The sequence below is a fragment of the Polypterus senegalus genome, chromosome 14, assembly GCF_016835505.1.
Source record: "Polypterus senegalus isolate Bchr_013 chromosome 14, ASM1683550v1, whole genome shotgun sequence".
Taxonomy (NCBI): Eukaryota; Metazoa; Chordata; class Cladistia; order Polypteriformes; family Polypteridae; genus Polypterus; species Polypterus senegalus.
Window position 1 is genome coordinate 82,862,389 of NC_053167.1, and position 26,374 is coordinate 82,888,762.

The following is a 26,374-nucleotide window of genomic DNA, read 5'->3' on the forward strand; positions in this document are numbered from 1 at the left end:
ACACCAGGTAAAAGTACCAGAAATAATTTTAATTTCTTCTATAATGTGCAGAAAGAACCTCCACAATACACAATAATAATCATTAATCAAAACAATAATAAACAATAATCCTCCTCTCCACCCAGCAGCTCCATCACACTGCCTCCCAACTCCGGCTCTGCTTGCTGGGCTTCCCAGTATCCTTTATATAGTCCATGGCCCGGAAGTGCTCCTGTCCTTCAGTGTACGTGATCCAATAGCACTTCTCGGTTAGATGAAGACTTGTATTTTCTTAAGCCCGGAAGTACTTCTGTCCTTCCGTCCCCATGACTTGGGAGTACTTCCGGGTTATAACAGAAACAACAATCTTCGTGTCTCCCTGCAGAATCCCCTGTCGGCACCCACGGTATCCAACAGGGCTGTGCAGCCAAACTCCATTTTCCATGTTGCAGGGAGGGCTCCATCTAGCTGCCTGGCTGTATTGGCCAGGATAAGGTGCCGGCCATCTATCACTATATATATGTATCAGAAAAGTTTATTAATCCCAAAGGAAATTACTTATGTTACAACTTAACAACAGACAAAGGACATGTTACACTAAGAGCAAGTATAAAGTAATCATGTAAATATAAATAAAGTATAATAAATGTGAGTATCAAACTAGGGTGAAGAGTGTTGCACCTTAAGTTAATATTGCACATTCTGAGAACAAATAAGGTTATTCTTATGTGAAGAGAAGACAATTTATTGCACAAGAACAGATAGCATGTTGCACATTTCAAGTACTTGAAAAATGTACCTGGATATCCAATAAAACAAGAGGGTAATAGCTTAAAGTATGGGTGAGTGACCGGAAAAGGAGTTATAGAGTCTGATGGCTGTGGGGAGGAAGGATTTTCTGTGATGTTCAGTGGAGCTCTTGATGCTAGTCAGTCTACTACTGAACACGCTCCTCTGTCCAACTACAACACTATGAAGTGGGTGATTAGCATTTTGAATAATAGACCAAAGCCTAGACAACATTCTCTGATCTGCCACAGTTTTCAAGCTGTCCAGTTTCTCTCCTACCACAGAGGAAGCATTCTGAATCAGTTCGTTTAGTCTCCTGATGTCTGCCACTTTCATGCTGCTCCCCCAGCATGCCACAGCGAAGAAAAAGGCACTGGCAATCACACTGTATTAGAACATCCGCAACATAGTGCTGCTGACACTAAAAGGTCTGAGCTTGCATAGGAAATACAGCCTACTTTGACCCTTCTTGTATATGGCCAGTGGGTCCCTGCACCAGTCTAGCTGAATGCTCATATGCACCCCTAGATACTTGTACTCCTCAATTATCTCCACTTCCATACCCTTAATAGACAGGGGAGTGGCTGGAGATTGCGATCTTTATATTTATACATATATAATTTATATTGAGGCAAAGGTCTGTGATACGGTTTGCATATTTGCAGCTGGAGATCCACAAAGGGAGAAAATGAACCACGTATCATAAAGTAGTTTTTATTCCTGAGCTTTCAGCCCCTGCCAGGAGCTGTCATCAGAGGATAATGCTTAGACATAAAAGAGACAAAAGCAATATATAGCAAAATAAGGTGGTGGGTAATGAGGTGGGGGTTGGGGGAGTATTGTTAGTAAAGGTTTATTTATTATGAATATGTTCTTCTTAAGTTTGCATATGCTGGGTTTATGTCCAAATGTCTGTTAATGGCGTTTTCGTTTGATAGCCAAGATTCAACCAGCTCTCTGTCACTTTTAGTACTGGTCTTAAATCTTACTTGTACATTGCCCCAGTTAAATCGCAACACATACACAGGAACATCGCAACGCTGTCAGAAGGAAGGACTCACGATTACTAATCTATACGCATACAAAATCAACCGGACATACATTTAACACGAGGCTGAGTCTCAGCACTTCAGCAAAACCAGCTTTATTCAACTTGAAACAGGAACAACAGAGTTTTAGGGGGAGTCCTAAAAGAATTCAGAAACCTCACTATATATATTTTTTTTTTCCCCCACAGATAGAAACTTTTATATTGATGCTCAAAGCACTTTAACAAAGACAATGAGGAGATAAACCTCGATCTCACTAGTTCAGCACTAGTTGTCCCCCTTTGCCTGGGACGGCCTCTGGCACTCTTCAACACTGAAGTGGCTTGCAAATATTCAGAAATTGGAGGAAACTACTTTTTAAAATTGTTTTAGTTATTAAAATATACTTAAACATCTAAAAATTATGGAGTACAACCAATTCAAAATGACACTGTGGCAGTGTTAGTAAGCCATAATGATGACAAAGTCAGTTAAATATTTCTCTGTGAATGAAACAAAGCTAAAACAGATAAATGCAAGGTGAGACACAAAAACAACCGGACTGGGCTTGGGGCTTTCCTGGAAAACCGTCTGGAGGTCGGCCAGACGTGAATCATAGAACTACAGTACAGTATATCCCCTCCTACACGCCCTCTCAAATCGCTGACTGGCTAGGTATATCCTGTGAATAGCTCAGTCAGTATCTGCATAACAATCGCTACACAGCGAATCAACATCAAATTTTTCATGACATTAAACAAAACGGCCACAGAAACTTGCGAAATGATAAAAACACTGTACGGTGATAACAGTTTGTCTTGCAAACAAGTTTTTGAGCCGCACAAATGTTTCAAGGAAGGACAAGAAGATGTGGAAGACGTTCAATGACTAGGTCTTGTGGTAATGTGCCTTACTGGCATTACCAGTAATTAAATAAAATTAGTTAAGTGTCCTCTGCCGTGTTAAGAGGGAGGCTTTTGTTTGGGGGGAAAAAAAAGGTATAAAGAAAGGAAACTTGCCCTTTTCTTTTATAGTGCAGACAGACGACTTCACTGACCATATTAGCGTCTTTTGGGGAGAGGCAGCCTTACCATTGACCGGCCGGGATGGCATTGTCGGTCCTCCACTCCTGCATGCGTTTCCCACGACCTCATGAACACTAAAAGTGCAAAAGAAAGTGCGAAGTGCCTTAATATTAGTTTACCGCGGTCTAGTAAGGGATCCCGTGTTCGCAGTTGCCTGAGCTGTAGCTCAGGGGAAGGAGGAAAATAATAGAAAGTGCTTACTTTCACTTAAGGCATTAAGTGCAGTCCGCGTCTTAAAAGCCGGAACAGCTATGCGCGTGCACACGCACGCTGGCTGCTCGACTTTTTATAGTAATTATGTGGGATAGTAGACGCCGCTTTTTGCAAACGCGTTCACGTCATCGCGTACCCTGGGAGGGATGACGTACGCCGGTTTAATGGGTCAGCGTAGGGGCGCTGAAAACAAAAGGGAATCATGGCCTCTAGAGGGAGTTCTTTCTGACTAGTTCGTCTTGGAGAAAGGTACCCGGCAGAATAGTGTTTTTGAATTACTAAGCATTACGGCTTGTGCTTTGTTTTTGTGAATTTTTTTTTATGTATATATAAATATCTCTCGATTACCTTTGGTGGAGGTATTTATTGGGTTGTGGTTAGTGGTGCACTGTTTATTTTTGTATATACACTTTTTGCTGTATTTTTGGGTGAATCCTGTATTATACACGGTTTGGAGGAGCAGCTTCCTGACTTGGATCACTGTGGAGGAAGACAGCTTCACATTTTGCTTTTGTGTATATATTTGGATTTCACTAGTTTGTGTGCAGTATACTTTTTCATTTGGGACTTTCAGGAAGCACTGTAAATATTGTATATAGTCATTTCTGGGCTCCATTTAATTACTGTTTTTGTGTGTCCTTTGCGGTATTGGACTGTGTATTTAATAGCGCTGCTGCCACACAGTTAGGAGACCCAGGTTCGCTTCCTGGGTCCTCCCTACGTGGAGTTTGCATGTTCTCCCCGTGTCTGCGTGGGTTTCCTCCCAGAGTCCAAAGACATGCAGGTTAGGTGATTCTAAATCGTGCTTTGTGTGTGTGTGTGTGCCCTGCGGTGGGTTGGTGCCCTACCTGGGATTGGTTCCTGCCTTGCGCCCTGTGTTGACTGGGATTGGCTCCAGCAAACCCCTGTGTTTGGAATAAACGGTTTGGAAAACGGATGGATGAAGTAAAGACAGAAACGGCAAGCCTGTTGAAGAGCCTCAAGCAAGTAGTTCCAGTACTGTTTCAATCAATGGAAGATATGTATGGAGTGGCGTAGAGATCGGGAGAGGGAGTATATAGAAGATGACAATGTTTAGAATGCTGTAATTCATCAATAAATATTTTTTTTTGACCAATCCAGTTATTTTTCTGTCTCACCTCGTAAAAGTCTCAGCATAACTTTAAATTCCCTGATGGCTACTTTATTATCTCAATCGAATAGCTATCAGATTTTCAGCAAAGGAGTTCAGTCATGATACGATTTCTTATCTGCACATCTGAAGCACAAAAATATAAGTATGTCTAGCAGTGTTTAGTGGTATAAGATAAAAATAAATCTATGAGTTATATATTTAAATATTGAACCATATATAAATTGAGTTTGCTAGAGCATGCAGGGATCACTTTAAAATAAAATTATTCACTTCACTATGAATTTATAATGATTAAAAAATAAACAATGTATTTTAATCACTTTCTATTTACAAATTCATTTAACAGAGGGCACAAAAGTGTAGGTAAAACTAAAAGGCAATCACTTATGCGCTGTATTTTAAAAAATGACAGCTTCAACAACTCCCTCAAAAAGGAATGAAGGCTTTAGTTTGGGGTGTAATTCTCTGTTTTATATGTAGCTTGTGACATTTAATGAAAGCTTTCTTCCATATTGCTTCGTTATAACTTGGAGGCTGAAAGTCTCCCATCTGCCAGTGATGATCTGGAACCCCACTGAGATTTCACATTGGTGACCTATGATACAAGCACAGGCTAGTAATGTAGGAGGACCCTGGTTATGTGATCTGCTCTGCGAACAGACCAGCTTTATTAGTCAGAAGATTTCTCTCCCACATCCCAGACCAAAGTGTAAATTCCAATTATGCCATACCAGCAAGGAATACACGCTTTTTTTTACAATAGACTAGCATGTCAGAAATTCTAGCATAATTTAATGTAGCCTAGGTACAACAGGATGTTAAAATATTATTCATCACGTTGTTCAATAAATCTTTAAAGCTACAGCAATGTTTTAGAAGAAGGCCCAGTTTGAAAGACGCAGAAAATCATAACACATTAAAAAGGAGATTTAAATGATGATTTGGACTACTAAAACAATATAAAACTCTACAGAGCAGAATCAATTCAGTTGTTTAGATTTGCATTCCAAGCTTGTCAAACATCTATGAAGAGCTCAGTTCCAATGAGCTGCTGAGTCAAGTCGTCCAGCCAGGCCTGAAAGAACAAGCATCACACCATGTCACTGATCACTTTGACTTACGTGGTTTATAGATTGTGTAAAAGGACGCATTCTCCAGGTGTTCATGACATAGAACTCTGAGAAAAGAAAACAGGATTGTAAAGAATTCTGTAAGCTTTGGTCTTTCTTCATCATTATTATTACTGTTTGCAAGGTAAGACACACAAATTCTCAGAATTGTTAAAAATAAATGTAAAATGTACTGCAATTCCCTTTTAGTCACCTTCAAAATACTCTTCTTGAGATGCAGTACACTTGTACCAGGGCTTCTCCCATTCCAGTACTGTAATCAACTTTTGTTACTGTGTACAGAGCTTCTTGCGTTTGTTCCTGGCACTAAGGAAAAAGGGGCATTTCAGCAGAAGAAGACTGTTACTCCTACTTCTCTTTTTGGGTTGCAGACTATGCCCACCTTCATTTGTCTTTCTGTAGGCTCTCCAAAGAGTGACCACCTTCATCTGCCAGCCTTACCTCTGCAGTTTAATTCCTTGCCATGCCTCTCTTCTCAACAGTCGACTGGACACTAAAGCATTCACAAGCTCTTCAAAGGCAGCAGGAATGTCACCACAAGGCATACAACTTAAAGCTAATAAGATTTTAATGTGCAAAGGATTCATCATTTGTTGTACGTGTCCACTAAATTCAATTCTTGTATTTTAGCCACAGGGACTGCCCAAAATGGAAAGAGCAGTCCATCAGCAGAGTGAATTTGTCACTACACACATTTTTCCTGCACATATTTATTTGTCACTGCTGTCTTTTGTTGGTGCCGATTTATCATTATGCTTTTGTTGGTGCACTGTAGTGTTGCCATCAACAAAACAGTGCAAATTATTAACAAAACTACTGTACATTCAATAATAAAAACAACAACCAGAAAGTTCAATAAAACGATGCAAGACAGAACACTAATGAGGTCCGAACACATGCTTGTGAGTCTGTATGATGTCACAAGGCTTGCTCTGAAGGTTTGCCAACTTATTTAAAGGCTTGTTGAATGCTGTGTATTGTTCAAAAGATGTTTTAAATAAAGAGTTCTTTCAGCAATTGCATTTTTGGGTTTATGTTTTTGTGGTGACTTTTTAATTACTTACTGATTGTAAATTAGATTTGCCGAACTGTTTTGATTGCTAATTGTTTGCCTTTTCTGTACTATGCAGTCAACTCTGCTTCCTTAAAGAAAGCCCATGTCATGTGCACTTCTTTTCCATATTGGTCCCCTTCCTTTTATAGAAATACCAAAATGGATCTAATAGATAGAATGTTAACTGTTTAAAGAAGTTCATACTGTGAAGGTAATAAAACCATAACTTAAAATTCTCAAACTGACTCAGTCCAATTCATGGTTGTTGGCAGCTGGAGTCCATCTCAGCAACACAAGGCAAGAACCATCCCTGGTGTGAGTCACAGTCTATTATAGGGCCCACTCACACAGGCCACTACCCAGAATCACCAGTTAGCCTATCCTGCATATGAATAAGCCAATAGACTGCATCTGTGAAGCAGCAGCATCTTTGTCACCCTCACTAAAATCAATTTCAACTACAGTATGTGTTGAATCGTTTGTGATGGATGCTGGGAATGGAAAAAGGCATCTCTGCTGCGATGGGTCAAGCTTCCCTACCTGGATCTGGAGGCCAATTAATTGAATAAAGATGAAAGGAGATGAACTCCATTCCTTGACCAGGAGGCTGGCAGGAGATGCCTGTGTGGAAGGGCTGGGATGGACCAAAGATACTTACTAGTAATATTGAAAAACAGAAGAAGGAAATTTGCTTTGACTGTTTGCCCCCTCAGTACACCAGAAAGCAGCATCCCTGGGCTTCGGTACCCATTCGGACACCCACAGTGTATGCTGGGAATTGTAGTTCTGTGAAGCAGCCCTGTTGGGTTCCGTGGGTGCCGCTAGAAGGTGCTGCAGGGGATGTATAATCCATTAGTTTGGCAGACTTCCATCTGCCCTGGAAGTAATTAATATGGACACCATTTCTGGTACCAGAAATACTCTTGCAGATAAAATGAGCCGTTTTGCTTCATCCAGAGGAGTTGGAGTCATGGCTGGAGGATGGACAAAACTTGTTTGGGAGGAGTGGCAAAAATAACAAGAGAAGAGACTATGTGTGCTTGTGTAACCTTTTGAGAAGCCTTCTAAGATACTTGGTTGTAGTACTAGGGTGTTGTACCATGTTAGCCATTATAGATGTAGTGAGAAGTCAGGCAAAATAACACCTTTTATTGGCTAACTAAAAAGATTACAATATGAAAGCTTTTGAGGCAACTTAGGTCCCTTCTTCAGGCAAGATTTAATAAAGAGACTGGAATTCCCTGTGTTTATAAAGAAACCAGGACAGGTACAGCACTGGAAAACCTTTAAGTGAGACATCTTAAACATAAAAAATGAATAGACCTCTCCAGGCTAAGATTCATTTAGCAAGAGAGGAGAATAATGTATAGTCATTATATTTTGATAAGATAACTGTCCAGCAAATCCTTTGAAGTTTTGTGATGAGTCTTTCTATATAAAGTGTATCTGTAGTCAGTTTGTCTGATATAGTCCGAGAGATGCAAACAATCCTCATATATTGTTATAAAACTCTTGTCTCTATGTAAACCATGTTGAATTTTAGTATCAGTTTAACTTTCCAATCTTTTCCATTCGCTTATTGTGTTTTGAAGTTGCCCATAAGCACTGTGAGTTTAAAGTCCCTCTCACAGTGTCCATGGCTATTGAAGTGGGCTGCTACAGAAACATCTGTGTTCCCACGTTTAATATTACCAACTAATAGAACTCGCACATAACAAGTTAATGCCCTTACTAAAAACATTCATAATTAGGTTACTTTTTTTTTCTATAATACTCTTTAAAGAGACATGTTCAGTTAATTGAGGCAAAGGTGCATTTGAGAGAATGATACAATTCACCAGTCAGTGCACTCGCTCTCTGACATTTGCTCTGTCCCTTCCCCTTAAACGATGCTGCTTCACTACTGTTTCCTTTGACTGATTAGACTTTCCATCTGCTGTGTCTTCTGGTTCCTATTTTTAAATACTGGATTAGAAGTAGAAATTCAATTCAAGACAAAATCCGTAATAGGAAAAGACAATATAAAAAAAAATGAAATGAAATTTTACTCTTAAAAACAGCTTCTTTGCTTCACTACATTCTAATGTTTCAGTCACCAAAGAGGAGGATCAAATTAAGAATATTTTAGAGAGGTCAGGCCATTAAGTGGAATACACAAATTGTATTTCAAAAACAATGACATGCATACCTGAATAATAAGAAAATTCACAAAGGAGTGCATTACATCAGCATCAATAACTAGGAACTAATAAAAGTGGATTTAAACTATGATAGTAGCAGCAACTGGCCAAGGGGAACCAAAAAACAGATAACATTGGCAATGACTAATTTTATTACCTTGTTTATTCAAAGGAGGCATTACGTGGATGACCAAAATAAAGACTATATTTGATGCTGTAGGATACTTTCTTAAATAGTTTTGGAAATGTTATGATTTACATCCAGTCTACTTTTATCAACATTGGAATAAATAACCCGTTCACAGCAGTGCTTTATAAACTGTTCAGTAGGTATCTGCCGTCTCTGTGTGTCCCGACATTTACGCGATAGACATATGCGCTCCGACAAAATAACACCGATTAAAACGCATTGTCAAAATCGAGCCAACAAAATTATGAAAGTTTCATTAATTATGAATTACTAGTTTAAAGCATAAATAATAATGTTTATTTTAGAAATCAATATTATAAGACGCGGCATGCCATCAGCACGGCACGCAGATAGATAGTCCTTAAGATCACGCCCTGCATATGTAGGAAGAATTGCATCATGGGCGTCCCACTCTTGGCCTCTCTCGCAATTTTGTCGGCGCGCATTTGTCGAAAACCAGTTAGCGGGTTTGTCGGCGCTCAGTTGTCCGTCGCGGTTTTGTCGGGGCGCATATGTCTATCGTGCTTTTGACAGTGAAACCTGTCTCTGATAGTTGTATAAGGTTTGTTCATTCATTCACTCATTTTCCACCATTTACCATGCAGCTGCACAGAGGAAGCCCTCTTGTTCTCCAGGACATAATCCAACATGGCATTGAATAAGAAGCCCACTCCTGCCAGATTCCTTTCCCCCCAAACAACTCCAGAGTAAAGGTCAGTCCAGACTCTGAGGGGTTTGGTTCCAGAACCAAGAGAGCAGGTGAACGTGAACTCTGGCCACCCCACCCCCCCCACGAACAGAGGGGACATTCCACATCCTAAGAGTCAGTTTGCGTGTCTGGGTTCGAGGCCTCAGTCTTTGACTGCCACCCAGGTCACAATGCACCCAGCCCCTATTGTTACTGCAGATGGTGGGCCGATAGGAGGGCAGTCCTACTTTGTGTGTTCAGGCTCTGCCAGACTGGGTCCTGTGGCAGGCCCAGATGCCAGGTGCTCATCTGTTGACACTCTTCCTAGGCCTGGCTCTGGAGAGGGTACTCTTTTAAATTTGTGGCATTCTTCAATAGGGGCTTTGAATCATGCTTTATCTGATCCCTCACCTTGGACCAATAAGCCTTGGCAGGACCTACCTGGGTCTTCTGCTTTGGACAACATACCTCCAAGGGTCACAAAGGCACTCAAACCTCTCCAACACGATAAGGTAGCAAATCCAAGAGAGGTGTATGAGGTTTGTTCAAAATGGTTTAATAATTCATAATAATGCTCACACATATTAAGACTTAGTATGCATTAAATGAAAGTGAGCACCAAAAACTTCACCATTCTGTTGGAGGGTGATATAATATATAATGAAATTATAACTTCTCAAACTATGCTTAAAATGGCCCTAACTTTAACCTCTTTGGAAAATATTGATAACTGAAGAAAAAAAAAAGCTGTGAATGTGTTTAAACTTTTCTAAAACATTTCTAAAACTACATTTACATGTGTGTATTTAGAACTGTCTATGCCTAGACTACTAGATTTCATAACAGTACTCTATTCATTAGTTAGGTTTTGCAATTTTCTGTGGCGACTACTACATAGATATATGCTACCTATATATTGAATTTAATCTTTGAGGGCTCAATATTTTTTCTAATAAACCGAGTTCTCTGGGGAAAAAAAAAAAAATCACAAAGTAATTGTTTCACACAGACACCAACATAAAATGTCTGTTGCTGCATGCTGTGGTCGCCAATTCGTCAGGAATGTGCGGCAGGCTGGCTACCATGTTGTCTTTGCAGGACTGTAGGCGAATCAGCAACACTAACCTGCTCAGCACCACAATCAGTGGATGCTGGTACCTCACATTGGTTTTCAATCACTTGCATCAAAATCAGAGTCTGACAATTCAGAGTCCGATTCAGCGATTAATATGCAAAATGTCGTCCTTTACTCCTGTCGTCCTTTTGCTTTACACATTCGCTTCGATCTCTTGCCAGATGTCGATGCCATTTTTGCCTTTGATTTACTTCTCACTATTCACGTGAGTTCAGGGAATATTGGTTAAAGTTTGGTCAAACCAATGAAGCTAACTAGCCTTCTAGCAAAGAGAGTCAAACTAAAACCTAACGGCGGGTTTTTGTCACCATTTACAGTTTATTACTACCGTCAACCCCTCCTTTTAACAAAAGTTGACATCCACCCTGAATGAGTTAAGGTTTTTTTTGACCCATGTAATTTGATTGAGATTAGTAGAGTTGGTAGTTATAATTTAACGTGTTGCTGCAAAACCATATTTGTTTTAATTTGGATGCTGCCATTTTTGAACTCTAGTGTCATCTGTTCCCATAGAAACCTTTTCCAGAATCCCTTGAAGTGTATAACACTTCTGACATTAGAGGAGAGATGGTACAAAAGGAAGACCCGGGTATTTCCAGGTTATCAGTTTTTACAGATGTAACCCTAAAAGCTTTGCGACTCTCTAAAGGATTTTTTGTTATTGACTTCCTGATTGATGGATTTCACTCCTGTATTTTATTTTTGATTTTAATTAGTGTTTCTGGTACTTAGGAAATATCAGTTTGAATTTCACTTCTGATTTTGACTTGTTTTTGTTTGACTCCGTGCATCTACTAGTCATTATCATCCCTTTTAGTGTCTCCTGTGAGTCAGTATAAGTACCTACCAACAAGCTATGAAACGCATGTACTTCACATCTTCACTTTAAGAATCTGCTATAGAATTTCAATTAATAACTTTTTTGCTGGTTATTTGGTAGCTGTTGAGAAATAAGAATTACTGTTTTCTTATGGAAGGTGGGTAGAAAACAAGAACTCGACCTTAGCATTAATGTCAAAAAAAAAAATAAGGAAATGATTATGGACTTTCAGTGGACTGGTACTTCCCCTTGTCTTCCCTTTTACATTAATGCAGAAGAGGCTGAAATTATCAGCTGCGTCAAATACCAGGGGATGCATATTACAAAATGACCATTCTTGGAGCTCCAATACAGTCTGTCTGGTAAAGAAAGCGCACCAACACCTCTGCTTCTTGAGGAGGCTGAAGTGGGCTGGTCTGTGCCCCTCTATTCTGACCTCTTTTACAAGTGTGTGGTAGAGAGGACCCTCACCTCCTGTATTACATATGGTGTGGTACAGCAGCTTCTCAAAGGCAGAGAGGACATCACTGCAGCGGGTGGTTAAGTCTGCTCGGTGGATCATCGGCAGCAGCCTACCAAGTATCAAGGATATTTACACCAGCAGGTGCAAAAGTAAAGCCTCCTCCATTATGAAAGATGTTACTCATCCGGCACATGGACTGTTTGCCCCCCTCATGTCAAGCAGGAGATGGCGCAGCTTACTGGCTACCACTACCAGGTTAAGGAACAGTTTCTACTGGGATGCTATTAGACTAATAAATACAACATCACTAATTCTGACTGTACAATCTGTGCGACTATGTGGCATTTTTGTTTCAGTAGTCTCATGAGCTAAACTACTTACTGCTAATTACAGGGCACACCGAAATAGTATTTCTTTAGCTATAGTTGTCTTAGTTTATTTTATGTATTAATGTTATTTTGCTCTGTTTTATTGTGTTATCTGTGATACTTTTATCAAGGAGTTTATGGGAGGAAGGAGCTACTTATGGGGTACCTACTATTAAGTTCTTATGGGGTTATCATGTGCATATTCAATTACCGGGACCCAAGTGCTGAATTTAATTTCTGCATACAGATGCTGGAATGACAATAAAACATCCTTGATTGTACATTCAATCAATGTTTTATTTGTAGGAGATGTGTCAAGTCAGATTTCTTTACAAAACCAACAAACTATAATACAAGAAATTTTTACTCATAACAATAATAACTACATCCATCTATCCAACCCACTATATCCTAATTACAGGGTCACGGGCCAATCCCAGCTAACACAGGGCGCAAGGCAGGAAACCAGCCCACCGCAGGGCACACACACACACTAGGAACAATTTAGGATCACCAATGCAAACTCCATGCAGGGAGGACCTGGGAAGCAAATCCGGGTCTCCTAACTGCGAGGCAGCAGTGCTACCCACAGCGCCACCGTGCCACCCATAATAACTACACTTTATCAATGAAGTGTCATTAAAAGAAGCCCTCATAGAGCACTATGCCAAAAAGAATACAAGTAACAAGTTAATGTCACAAGTGCGACTCTTGTTTTTATAAGGCCATGGCCATGCTGTTTACAGGAGTTACCCCCACTTCTAGACACAAAGACGTTAGCATAGGTTTTAGGACTTATTACCTTTTTGAGGATTGTACTTTGAAACTATCAGTTGGTTTTCTTGTACTGTCACTGGCCTGGATTTTGACAGTTCTTTTGTTCGGCCCTTTAAAGATTTTCTTTTCCTGGTCCTTAAAATCTTACTTTCCTGAAAATTCCATTCAATTTACCACTCAGTGTAGCAATAATATAAAGAAAATATTAAGAATTAGCAAATGCCTTACTAAATGTAAGTGCTTAGAAGTGCAAAGGAATTCTTGACTTTTTGTCAAAATGAGCCGAGTGTCAAAGCTTCAGGGAGAACAAAGAATACTGTGGTGCTCATACATTGTAGAGAGGCAAGCATGAGGAATGGACTAAAGGTTGCAATCAGCAGAGTAGAGGGCGTGAATAGAAGGTTTAACATTTATAACTGCTAATGAACTTTAACAGTTTCTTAATTATTGCCAACTGTTTAAGTGTTGCTAATTAAAACCTTAATAAGAAAACATATTGCTGTACTTTTCCACACAGTTGACCCTTTAGAAGCCATTGCAATGTTTGAAATTCTCTGTAGCCTGACTTTTTATTAATTAGGAATCTTCACTACATGGCTCTCCATAAACATTTATTTAGCTTTGTGCCATCCACTATCTGGAACTCTCTCCTCTTCGTCTTAGTAGCCTCATCTTAGCATTCAAGACTAAACAGGCTGAAGACACTCTTTGAGTTTGGCCTTCTGTCATCGATATTCTCATATGAGTAGCTGGCTCGATGCTTATGCAAGAAAGTTCAGTTGCATTTTATTACAAACTGTTAAATATGTAGTTTACTGTTTTGTTTATTCCACATTCGTTCTGTACAATGAAACAGAACATGTCTTGGTTGATCTTGCTGAATGAAGTTTGTTTGTCCTTCCCAAACTAGTATATTATAGTGCATCCCTAAGAACTTACAGAACTGACTGTAGTGCAGGAATCTTCTGTTTAGATAAGATTACTAGTTGTGTAATGTAGCACAATTACATTTCAGTGATCATTCAGAAAGGGCGATTACCATAAACAAAGAAACTTAACTCGTATTCTACTAATATCTAATGTCAGTGATAGCACAGTAAAAAACAGACGTCCGGTAGTATGAATTGGAGACAAAACCAAAATATATGGCCAAGTGAGGATGGAGCCTGGCAACACTTCTGGCAGGTGGGATGCAGTTTTCAGTAGGATCTAGAAATTATCTGTATGCAGAGCTGTGTATGGTTTATAATTTAACCAGTACAAACTCCGGAGGAATTTTTTAGTCAGAGTGGTATTCCCCTCATTATCTGTTTTAGGGATCATAAAAGTTCTCTTTCCATTGTTACAAGGGTTATGTAGACATGTATATAACTCAGAACTTAATTACTTGTGGATTACTTAATAGCTTCTCTAAAGTAGATAATGGATATAGTCCTGAAAACTGAGAAATATTACAGCAAACAAAATTTCTATGAAAATAATGAGAACAAGTTCCAGTTGCAAGTTGTACTCCTTATTGATCTGCCTGAAAAGCGTTTTTAATATAAAAATATCTCAAGGTCTTGATCCCATACTTGTGCAAGAATATTAATATTTATAAAGCTGCGGTTACCCAAATTTCCATATTTACTACAACTTTTCTCTCCTTTTAATTTTCATTCTGGTGTCCAGACCAAAATGTGTGTGTATATAACATTTACTTATCTACCTATTTATGTGTTTTATTAATTTAAAGATCTTCTTTTGATGAAAAAAAATTCTCCTTGGGGACAAATAGTTATATACTCTTTACTTGGTGTCCCAATTTATTTTGTAAAAATATTTCTATTACACACACGACTCATTTCATCAACAGAACAGTATACAAGTTATTGTAGAAAAGACCACTTTAGAGCATACACCCATTAATGAATGCATTTAAAAAAATGAGCAATCATATCAATTTTATTCAAAACAGGGAATATCAGACCAATCAGATATCCTGTGTTTATGAAGGAAAGGTTAAACACTGGGAATGGAGCAAGTGTGATATCAAGGCGCTTTGTTCTGTACATCTGCTGAATAATTCATTGGCTGAAAGTAATCTGTTAGTGTGTCAGAGAATGTGCAAAGTTTTGTTTTCATGCCATCCTCTGCTACTACCTCCAGGGTTCAAGAGATCATGCATAACTAAGCCTGCCTTCTTATTTAACTTATTCCTACCTTGCCCCTTGTGTTGGCTGGGATCGGCTCCAGCAGACCCCTGTGACCCTGTGTTAAAATATAGTGGGTTGGATAATGGATGGATGGATGGATTCAGTAGGGCCCTTTTATTGTACCTGGCACAACAGTACTGGACATCTCAGAGTGATAGGACATATCACTACAGGAATTAAAGGAACAGTCTCTTAAGGAAAAAACCTGGCCTGCCCATTCTGTGCTACTAGATCAGTCCAGCCTGTCATTGAAGTGGATCCCCTAGTACTTATAGCAATGCACCACCTCCACATCCACTCCCTGAATGGTGACCAGGGGCCTCATGTACTTTGTATAACGCTGTGCGTAGAGTTCACACTAAAACATTAGGTACGGACAAAAGTGGAAATGTGTATACACACAAAAAAATTCAGATGCGCTGTTATAAAAAAAGAAGTGGTGAGTATGCACCGATTATACATGAGGCCGCAGGTGTTGAAGATATTTGGCATGGTGAAAGTCAGTTACCGGCTGCTTGGTTTTGCTGATGCTGAGATGCAGTTTTGAAGAAATGAAGTTTTTCCCCCCAACTTCTATGCTCTGTGCAGAAACAGAATTCCTGAAAGTGATGTGACCTGGTGTTAAATTTATACTCAGAGGTGTACAGACAGGACTGTTCCTTATGGTGCTCCAGTGTTACTCCCATCCATATCAAAAACACAGTCCTTGAATTTCACAAGCTGTGATCTACCTGACAGATAATCTGTCATCCATAGGTTGCTCCACCTGTATATGTCTGAGGTTATCCTTTAATAGGGATGGTTGGATGGTACTGAAGCCACTGGAGAAATCAAAAAACATAATCCTCACAAGTGCTACCAGCTTTGTCCATATGGAAATAAGCCTTGTGTAGCAGACAATTGCATCATCCACTCCAATCTTTATCATATAGGCAAACTGCAGAGGGTCCAATTGGCCAACCACATGAGAACTCTTCTAGTCCAGGATCAAACTCTCAAAAGTCTTCATGATATGAGATGCAACAGCCACTGGTCTGTAGTCATTAGGTGAAGAGGAGTAACAATGAAGAATGTCTTCCACAGCAGTTGCTTTTTCTGGAGCCTTAGGGACAGAGTATAAGCAACAGAGGATATTAGGAATATCTGTGCGGCTCAAACTCTGTTGTGAACTAGGAGTCCCAAAGTATAAAAGTCCCAAAAAATGCTTCCAAAATTATTTCCACTTAGTGGGTGGGGAATTCACTGTGGCTAGATACAAGGGCAAACAGCAGGGGCCTCATGTATAAACGGTATGTATGCACAAAAATGTTGCGTATGCCTGTTATATGGTCACATTGCGATGTATAAAAAGTAAACTCGAAGTAAAGTCTTGATATATTTTCATGCCAGGTCAATCCCTGGCGTATGCAAGTTCTCCGCTCGGTTTTGCGAACTGGCAGCACCCAGTGTCAAAGCAGTGCTACTGCTCCTATTTATTTTTTAGATTCACATCCCTGGCACGGCTTTATCAAATACACTGAAATTAACCACATATCATTTATTAGCTTAAGGCATCTGATTGTAATAAACCCGTAACCATATAATGGTACACAGAATGGCCAAACTATTCCAAATACTATAGCTGCTTTAGTGTTATCACTCTCAGTGCACCGCTGAGTAAGTAACCCACTGTATCTGAGTGTAGAATCACAGCTCTACAGCAGCTGATTGGAAAAAGGATTATTGGGATACAGCATTTAGCACATGCTGTCTCAGCCATGTGTACAGTCTATTTGAACTTCAGCCATACAGTATGGCAAACGCTTCAGAGCTTTTCCTGTAGGGACCTCATGCTTCAGAAACAGTTTCATCTCAAGAGCTAAATGCACTCAATCAGTCCATCAAGAGTTCCTGGAAGAACTGTTTGTACTTATAAATACAATTACCTCACTGTAAACTTGCACTACAGTTATAATATTGCACAATCTGAGCCACTTTATAAAGCATGTATTTACATATGATGATGACTGGCTTCTAAAGTCAATTTAGATTTCCAAGCGCTACCTTCTTGGAGCTCTTGATATCATTTTTCAGATGAAATGCAGTAAAATATGTTTATTACATGATACAGGGAAATTTTAAACTTCATTTAAATAATGCATATTGTTAATAATTAAACATGTGAAGAAACGGTGGGCAGCGGTAACGAGGAGCTGTCATCCCATTCAGGGATTGCTCCTGCCTTGCACTGTATGCTTGCTGGAATTGGCGCAACCCTGGATGGATAGATGGAATAATTAAATATGTACTATGAACAGATTTCAGTTTCCCATAAAAGTTTTGAAGATTCAGTTTTCTAAGCTAACAGATGGCTTTACATCTATTACAGAGCTGATTGTGTGGCAATTGGTTACTTGGAAAAAGAAAAGGAAGGACAGGAATTGGAGGCTAGTACGTTTGAGAGAGACAGTACTGCTGCTGTAAATTATTTAATCGAAGGTCGCGCACAGCGCAGCAAGCATCTTGCGGGAGGTAGGAACAATTTCTGGACAGGACGCCAGCTCATCACTAATACTGCGCCACAGTGTCCCCATGTTTAATGCATGCTTTAATTCCTATCATGAAAATTATATCAGGTATATATCTTAATATTTAAATTGTTCAGAGAGCTGTAATATCATGAATGTAATGTATTCTGTGTCCTGTCGGCCAGTTTAAGAAGCTTGTAGTGATTCACACACAGAGCACATAGAAGAACACAAACAATACAAAGCATTTAATGTTCCACTTTAACTACGATGGGATCTGAGAAACTAGTAAATTAAATGATTTCAAGATAAAGTTTGACGTTCTACTTTGATGACAAAATAAACTATGTGACTAAAGAGGAATTTGAGATTAAAGTTGACATTTGGTTTTTGTTTTCTCTGTGCCTTAATACGCATCCACACGAGACTCGAATAGATAGATAGATAGATAGATAGATAGATAGATAGATAGATAGATAGATAGATAGATAGATAGATAGATAGATAGAGATAGATACTTTATTAATCCCAAGGGGAAATTCACAAAATCCAGCAGCAGTATACAGATACAAAGAAACAATATTAAATTAAATAGTAATAAAAATGAAAAGAATTAAAATAAAATTAATGTTTGCATTTACTCCCCCGGGTGGAATTGAAGAGTCGCATAGTGTGGGGGAGGAACGATCTCCTCAGTCTTTCAGTGAAGCAGAACAGTGACAAAAGTCTGTCACTGAAGCTACTCCTCTGTCTGGAGATGACACTGTTAAGTGGATGCAGTGGATTATTCATGATTGACGTTCTACTTTGATGACAAAATAAACTATGTGACTTTAATGGTGGGCTACGACTCGCCTTTTCACGGCGACTTTGATATCTGAATACTTCTTATTTATTTCGGGCACTTTGCGAGTTTCTGAACTTGAACTTCCGAGTTTCTCCACCACTCTGTTACTCAATCAACTTCCTTTTGTTTTTTATATCACTGCTTTAACCAAAAAATAGTAAGTTTTCCAGGCGTACAAAGTCCCCATACAGTATCCAAAGTCAAGTCAAAAAACAGAGCACAGGTTCAAAATATTCAGAAAAAAATTCCACAAACACAGTAACTCACCAAAATTCCTAAGCACTTTTCAAAATTAACTGCAAGGTACTCGATGAAACCGAACACTATGAATAAAAACAGTGAAATAAAAGGGGTAAAGGCATTCCAACGTGGCCACTTAATTAGTACACAAATATCGTGATCTCTTATTTAAAATCTTTTAATTTAAATATAAACATTTATACACAAGTGGAGACACGTGTAGATGTGTCATGTTTCACTGCAAATCTGATAGTGTTTTGTGAATTTAAAAAAAAAAAAAAAATTGTTTTTGGCAATATCTCATTGTTTTCAGGGGTCCAAGCTGGCTATCATGTCATGTCATGAATTCAGGAATGTATTATTTGAACATTAATTTAAAGTAAAGCACCTAAGCACTCATTTGATATAGGAAAAATATATTTTAGTTTTGTTTACAACTATTAGTTTGATTTTGCCCTTTAAACTTTAAACAACCTGTGTGTTTTGACCTTTGAAAGAGTCTATGAGTGCTGTTAGAAAGAACTTTTAAAGAAAGACATCTATTCCTATTTGTAAATAGTAAACTGTCAAGTAGAACACAAGTTCTGTTTTATTCAAACATGGTCACATGGTTTGGCAGCCATTTTGGGACACTATAAAAGTAGACTGAAGAGTGGTCAGTGCTTCAGATTTTTTTTTTTTTTTAATTAACCTGTTATGGTGTGAAATTTTGCATACAAGTTGATACATACATTGAATGTTTTTATTTGTAACTTAGGCAAAGCAATGTAATATTAGAGTTACATTAGTGAGAAGCATTCATGTTTACTCCCTAGGACTAAGTCAGGATAGTGAATTTTACGACAGGGTTGGGAGAAGTGCCTCAAACAGGTTTGGCAAATGTTTCTCTGCAGGACTTTCTTAATCAACCCCCACAGGAAAGCAGACTTGCCTAGCTGGCAAGCTTCACCTTAACACATGGTTTTGGGGGCAGGTGTGAAGGTATTCTATGCCCCATTGGTCTGAAGTATGGCTGTTTGGAATTGGCTTGTATTAGAAGCCTTTAAGCACCGTGACACCCTATTGGCTGTAGGGGTTGGACAGAAAATCTATAAATTTGATTGCTTTACCCCTGTCTCTCACTGACCAACTGATGAAGGAGCATCTCACATCATGAACTGAAAAGGACAACATAATGAAGAGCATAGCTCGGCATTCAGCCTATTCTGAAGAAAGCTGACCAAAAATGAGGACTTAACTAGAGACATTTTAAGTAATTAACAAGTCTATGTGCCACCTGAAACTACACATCAGCATTTATCAGGTTGTATAGTTGCCAATATTCAAATGTACTTTGCATATTGTTATTATTTTATGAGTATTACCAATAATACATTTATAGTGTAACTTAACCCCTGCTTGTCTTTTACTAATTGCCTAATTGCCTGAGGTTATACATGTAGAAGGGAAGGTTGGGAGAAGTTATAAACTACAATACCTTATAAACAGTGGCAAGTCTGTGAGATTTGAGGCATTCTGACGAAGGCAACATATTAATGATACAAAAGGGGAAAGTAGAGTAATATAATACTCTACCAAGACAAAACAGACCTATTCTTAGTTTTCTATTTCAAGTTTTGAAAAATGATCACCATTTTCTCTCATTTGTGCCTAAGCATTTTGCACAATATGTTCTGTGAGGTTTTAGGAAATGCTTTCATTTCTTTATTTGTGCTCAATGTCTTTGTTTAAGGCTTTTGCCATTTCATATTTCTGTACTGTTCAAATGTGATGCCCATATAGGAGCTAGTTAAAGCAGACAGCTACTCTGCCGGACAGCACATAATTGGGGGACGCAAGTTCTTTTGAGCTCTGGATACTTCTACTGTTTGATTTCCTTTTTTTGTGCTAATAAAATCTTTCAGATTCTTGCACTAAGTTCTCTCATTTGCACTTCATCTCCCTGTCACTAAAAGCACAGCAACCCAACTTTAGAATTTTTCTTTTTTTCCATGCCCGGTGGTCATGACAAGATGCTGTGAAACACTTTTTGTGTAAAATATTGAAAGCAGAATCACTTATCTTGTAGCAGACTGTAAAGGAGGCCACTTGGGAAATTGAGGTCTCAGCTACTTCTTTTACTTAGAAACAAATATAGTGTTTTTTGACATTTTTCTTCACCAAATTCTTTTTTGTTGACGAGATTAAGCTCTAAAATGCTTGGAGAAATTAGTGCAGATCACTGACAGTCAAACATTTGAAGTTGACACTTCATTCTCATCTTACAGGTAAGGTGCAAAAGCATTACAAAAATATTAAATGTAATTGAAACAGGTTCTGAATTTATATTCTGAAGTTAACATTTTCATACCTGTGATTTGAGTTAGCTCATGAAATGTCATAGCACCATCAGGGGCAATTACATTTATATATAAAAAAATAAAATAAAAAGTCAGTCATATGTTACTCTAATGACCAAAGAGTTAGTAATAGACCTCCACCTAGTGGACTAAACCAGAGTCTGTATTCATCAAGATAATCCTGTCTCAAAAAGCCCAGAGTAATGCACATCTGGTTGGACTCTTAAGAGTAGGAGTAAAAGTATTTTATCAATTATCCTAATTTACCTGGATTTAGTAGAGCTCACTGTGGTGGGCTGGCACCCTGCCCGGGATTTGTTTCCTGTCTTGCACCCTGTGTTAGCTGGGATTGGCACCAGCAGACCCCCGTGACCTTGTGTTAGGATATGGCAGGTTGGAAAATGGATGGGTGGATAGTAGAGCTCATGAGCCATCCTGACTTAATAGAAGCTGATAGAAGATGGCGTTCAGGCACATACATCCTGGAAATGGAAGATTGTTTTGGAGTCAATGGACAAAAATGAAGTAAAAAAAAAGTATTAGATTGAGGTATTAATCTGACAGAGATGGAGTAATATTCGTAACAAATCTTATATGTTACTTAATTGATCCATTTACTTGGAGAAGCCATGCACTGTTACCCAGAATGAAAGTGCTAGAACCGTTACTGTTTAGTCACTGGGAAAATGCAGCTTTAGATATATCACAATCAACCATCTCAAAATTTGCATCAAACTTTGAAGGCCCTTAGATAACAGAAGGATTTACAGTATACCATTACTTCACGACTCCTTGTGAGGCAATGTCAAAGCAATGCTGCATTAATGCGAATCAGCACACACGTACCGATCTTTGCCAAGTGTGAATGAGTATACATATGTGGTCACAGATACAAACTTGTATTATATTAGTCAACATATTACCCTGAAAATTAGTGTGCGCTGGATGGGTGATTGAGAGTGAAATGTCATAAAGGTACACTGAACTCTGCATTCCATGAGCCCCTAAAACTTTCACTTTACAGTTTACAAACCAGAGAAGGTTCAATAAGTCAGGTGGAGTCTTTTGGGGCATTGGATAAATAGAGCCTCACAGAATATAAAGAGGGGTTCATGGAGGGAGCAACAGCATACAAGTCTAGAAGATGATCATAAACACTGGAAGAGTGAACACAATTTCAGTAAGAGTCCAGGAGTAGCCATGGTTAATTTCAGTAGCTGTTACTTTACAAGGCATTTCCTGTAACCCTAACAACAGGAAGGTGATTCTTCTGAAAGTATGGCTGTAGGTGATTCATTGTTAAACAAATATGTGCATTATTATGCTTAATTCTCACTTGGTGTGTGTCTCTTGGTTTTTCCATTGTGGTGTTCATTACAGTATTATTCTTCTTCATATTATTAAGAAGCAACAATTATGTGCAGCTTAGCTTAATATCCTACCATATGCTTTCCTTTGTTTTCTCCTGCTACTTTGAGTAGTAGCTTTATCTTTGCATTCAAACCTTAGCCTTAGTATTGAGAAACTACTAAACATCATCAAACCACTAATTTGAGACTTGAGGTGTTAACAAATCGTAATGCTGTTCACTCTGAAATGTGGCCTCCTACTACTTGCCTGGGGTATGAGTAGGACGATTTATAACTGCTTCTCATGTCGTACTCGGAGGCAGGATGAATTCTTATCCTAGTCAGACATTTAGAGCAATTCCTAGGAGTATTTGGAGATAGTGGCACAGCTCCTTGAAAGTCTACAAGGCATCAATAAAATGTTTATATACCAGAATTCTATTAGTTAAATAGTGAATCTTATACTCACAGTCAACAGTAACAATGAAGAAAGGAATTAGTAAATACGTCACACAAAAATTAGGGGAGTTTGGGAAAAAAAAATTTCATGTTATGTATTTAAACTATAAGCCATGGCAGGCAAAAATATCTGCCGGCAATATTGTGACAACTTAGCTAGAATTAAGCCAAGCATGCTTAATGTTTTTTTTTTTTACACTTTAAGTCCTAAGAGTAAATCTCCCCATTTTAGTTCTTTTCTAAAGAGTTTGACAATATGTAGACCTCTGCTCTTCTGTCTTTAGTTGTCATTTGATACACACACACACACAAGAAAAACATTTAATATATTCTGCATTTATCTGTAAATACAGTAAATCATTCAATTTCTAAATACTTGTATCTAAATTTAGACTTCTTGGACTTACATGCACTTTCACACTCATTTGCAGCTGCACTAGAGAATAGTAAAGTGCTTTGGGAAATAAGCTCCATTATACAGATGTTGCAGCTCAAGTGAGCTGTAAGAAAACTGATAAGTCAGCAAGTGAGTAGTGCAGTCTTCAACTGCTGTGGGTGTGATGAACTGCAACAACATGTTTGGAGAGTCTGGTGGAACAATTTAATTTTCCCACATTGATTCCTGTTGCATTGAGGGTCATAAACACCTGCATATATATTTTTTAATATAATACGCCAGAAATGCAAAGCTCACCGATGTCAGCTACAATTTTTATTGTGTATATTTTTGTTAATTTGCATTATATGCCACAATTGAAAAAGACAAAGAGCAGGAACTGCTTTGCAGATTGACCCTTTCCCCCTCTTTTCTTTTGCTTTTACCAAAATACCATCCATAGAGTTACTCTGTCTTTATGGGCACTTTATCTTATCCTTGTCTCATCCTTAAATGGCAGTCTTGACCATCTTCTAGCACAACAGTGAGCTTGGGAATGTATTCCAGCAAGATGTCACTTCTATATTGTGTGTATCAACAATAAAAGACAAGAACCAGTCAAGAGCCATCAAGTGTCAGATTTAATCCAAGTCAATGTGACCCACAAACACTTTCTTAAATATGTAGCCTCCTAAAAAGTGTTTAAGGCCATCTGCTCATGACTTAATCGTTACATATCTCATCATACCAAAACTGATGTATTATTATATATTGGAATATTAAAAAAGTGTTGCTGTATGTAGAATTTCCTATCATTCGACTTGCAGCATTTCCCTGGATTCCCCTGCCTTTGTTCGATTTGCCAAAATCATTTGAAAATTAAAAGACCACAATAAACAGGCAGCAAAGATAGACTTCTCTACTACAGTAAACTAGAAGCACATATTTTTTGTATGGTACCTTTTCATCACTATTAATGTTGTAAATACCTGGAAGGCTGAGATGCTTTCTGCTAAATCGAAAATACCAGGAGATGGAAGGTTCTGTTTTGGGAATGACAAAATTTGTAGTCAGGGTACAGGTAGGAGAGACCAAAACAGGAGCACAAAAACAGTAATTCAATTCAAAAACTAAGTAGGACTTTTGGCTTCAAGCCCAAACACCACCTTGGGGTTCTTTTATTATACTAACAAGCAGTTTATTTTTCAGGATTTATGCAAGACCAAGATAACAACAGATGTGCACCGCCATCCTAAATAGGCAGGGAGTTGTAACTGAGGGCATCATTTGATCTTAATTTCACATGACAGTCACAAGCAAATGGCTCTGGTTACGCAAAAAGGTGGCACTATATAACAAAAAAAAAACAAAAAAAAAAAAACAGACCACACTATGACACTGCTGTGATGTTCTTGTAATAACAATAACATGAATACAAATGCAAACGTTAAAATGAATTCACTCTGGAAAGACAGAAACCTTCTTCATGACAATTCTCTCCGTGTACAGTATATTAAAGGCAGGGTATGGCCCAGTGGCTTATGCTGCTGCTACTTCACAGATCCTGCATCAGTGAACATGGGATACCAGAGACATGGCCTGGATGGCCAGTTTAGAATTCTATATAACCGGAACTTTTCTTCTTTTTTATTTTGGACAGATCCTGTTTTTGGGAATTATTCGCTTTAAAAGTTTATATTACTGTTTCCATGTGTGCCTTGCACACATTTACTCTGTTCAGTAATTACTGAACACATTTTCTTTCTTCTCTCCTGTTTGCCTTTTTTAGTGTGGTGCTGTTGATACTTATTAAGGGTTAATTAAAACAGGCAGGTAGCCATGCTGACTGTGCCAGCTTTTGCAAGCAAAGTTCTGTCCTTTAGCTCTCCTTTCCCAGCTGGTTATGGATGCTGCCTGGGCTTTTCCGCCACATGCTGGCCTCAGCGTTCCAGTTCCCCTGATGCTATTTAAAAAGTAGTAACTCAATGGCAGATTTCTACAAATTTGCCTGTACCTACTGTTATTGACACCTGCAATAAAGCTACGCTATGATGGCCATATGACCAATCTGATCCATTTGGTAACTTTAGAACTGTCTAACTTTTATCACTTCTGTTTGTATCTGTGCCTGTGTAAATTTATGCTGTACAGTATTTTGTGAACACCTTTTCTTTACCCCCACTCCAGTTTGCATATTTTGTTTTTTGGGCTAGTTGCCACCATTGTGTGTCTTTCCTTGCCTGGCTGTGGTCTTGCTGTTTAATGTTACTGTTCTGTCCTCTACACAGACTACGTGTTTTGACAGGCAGATAAACACCTTTCCATATCCAAAACTCTATAGACTTCGTTTCTTTATCCACAGGTTTATTGGAATTAAAAAGGGTGAAACTAAAACAGAGAAAAAAGGATACAAACGCTAAGTGGCTTTATATTAACAACAAACATATCCTCTAAAAGTATATTACTGTGCCTTACACATGTATTATTAATAAACTAGTAAAGAGTTACTTTTCACTGCAAATATATATATATAGTGAAGTATAACATTAAAATAAAATAATACATACAGACGATGCCATCACAAGCACTGAAGATAAGCACAGATGACAGAGGATTTGACTAGTGCGTTTCCATGCACATGGCAGCAGCCTTCCTGATTCTTAAATTAACTTCCTGATTACCTCACATGACAGAAAGCAAGGGAGGGGAGGAGAAATACCAGCTACACCCACTAGATGGAGCTAAACTGCAAATCTTAATACAAAACAGTTTTAAAGGATTGTAACAGAACACTCCCCGTCTGGCGTGATTAAACGCCACTACTGAACAGTCAATAATTATAACATATTTATATTGGTCTTTCGGAAGGAGCAAGGAGGAGGATAATCTCAGTGACAGGCCGAATAAAAAACTTTGTCCCCTCTTTCTTAAAGACTTTAATCTCCACCTTACGGACTTTACCATCTTCGCTGGGAAAAACTTGCGTGACCATTCCTAGGGGCCATTCATTTCTTTTGAGATGATCATT

General features: G+C 38.5%; 1 long non-coding RNA gene across 1 annotated transcript; it reads right to left on the reverse strand.

The window, feature by feature from the left end:
• Positions 1–476: 476 nt before the first annotated feature.
• LOC120514974 lies at positions 477–26,082 on the reverse strand. Its single transcript, XR_005630560.1, has 3 exons — positions 25,914–26,082; positions 5,351–5,406; positions 477–491 (listed from the first exon to the last, which is right to left on the reverse strand). It is a non-coding gene; the product is annotated as an uncharacterized LOC120514974 (long non-coding RNA).
• Positions 26,083–26,374: the final 292 nt, after the last annotated feature.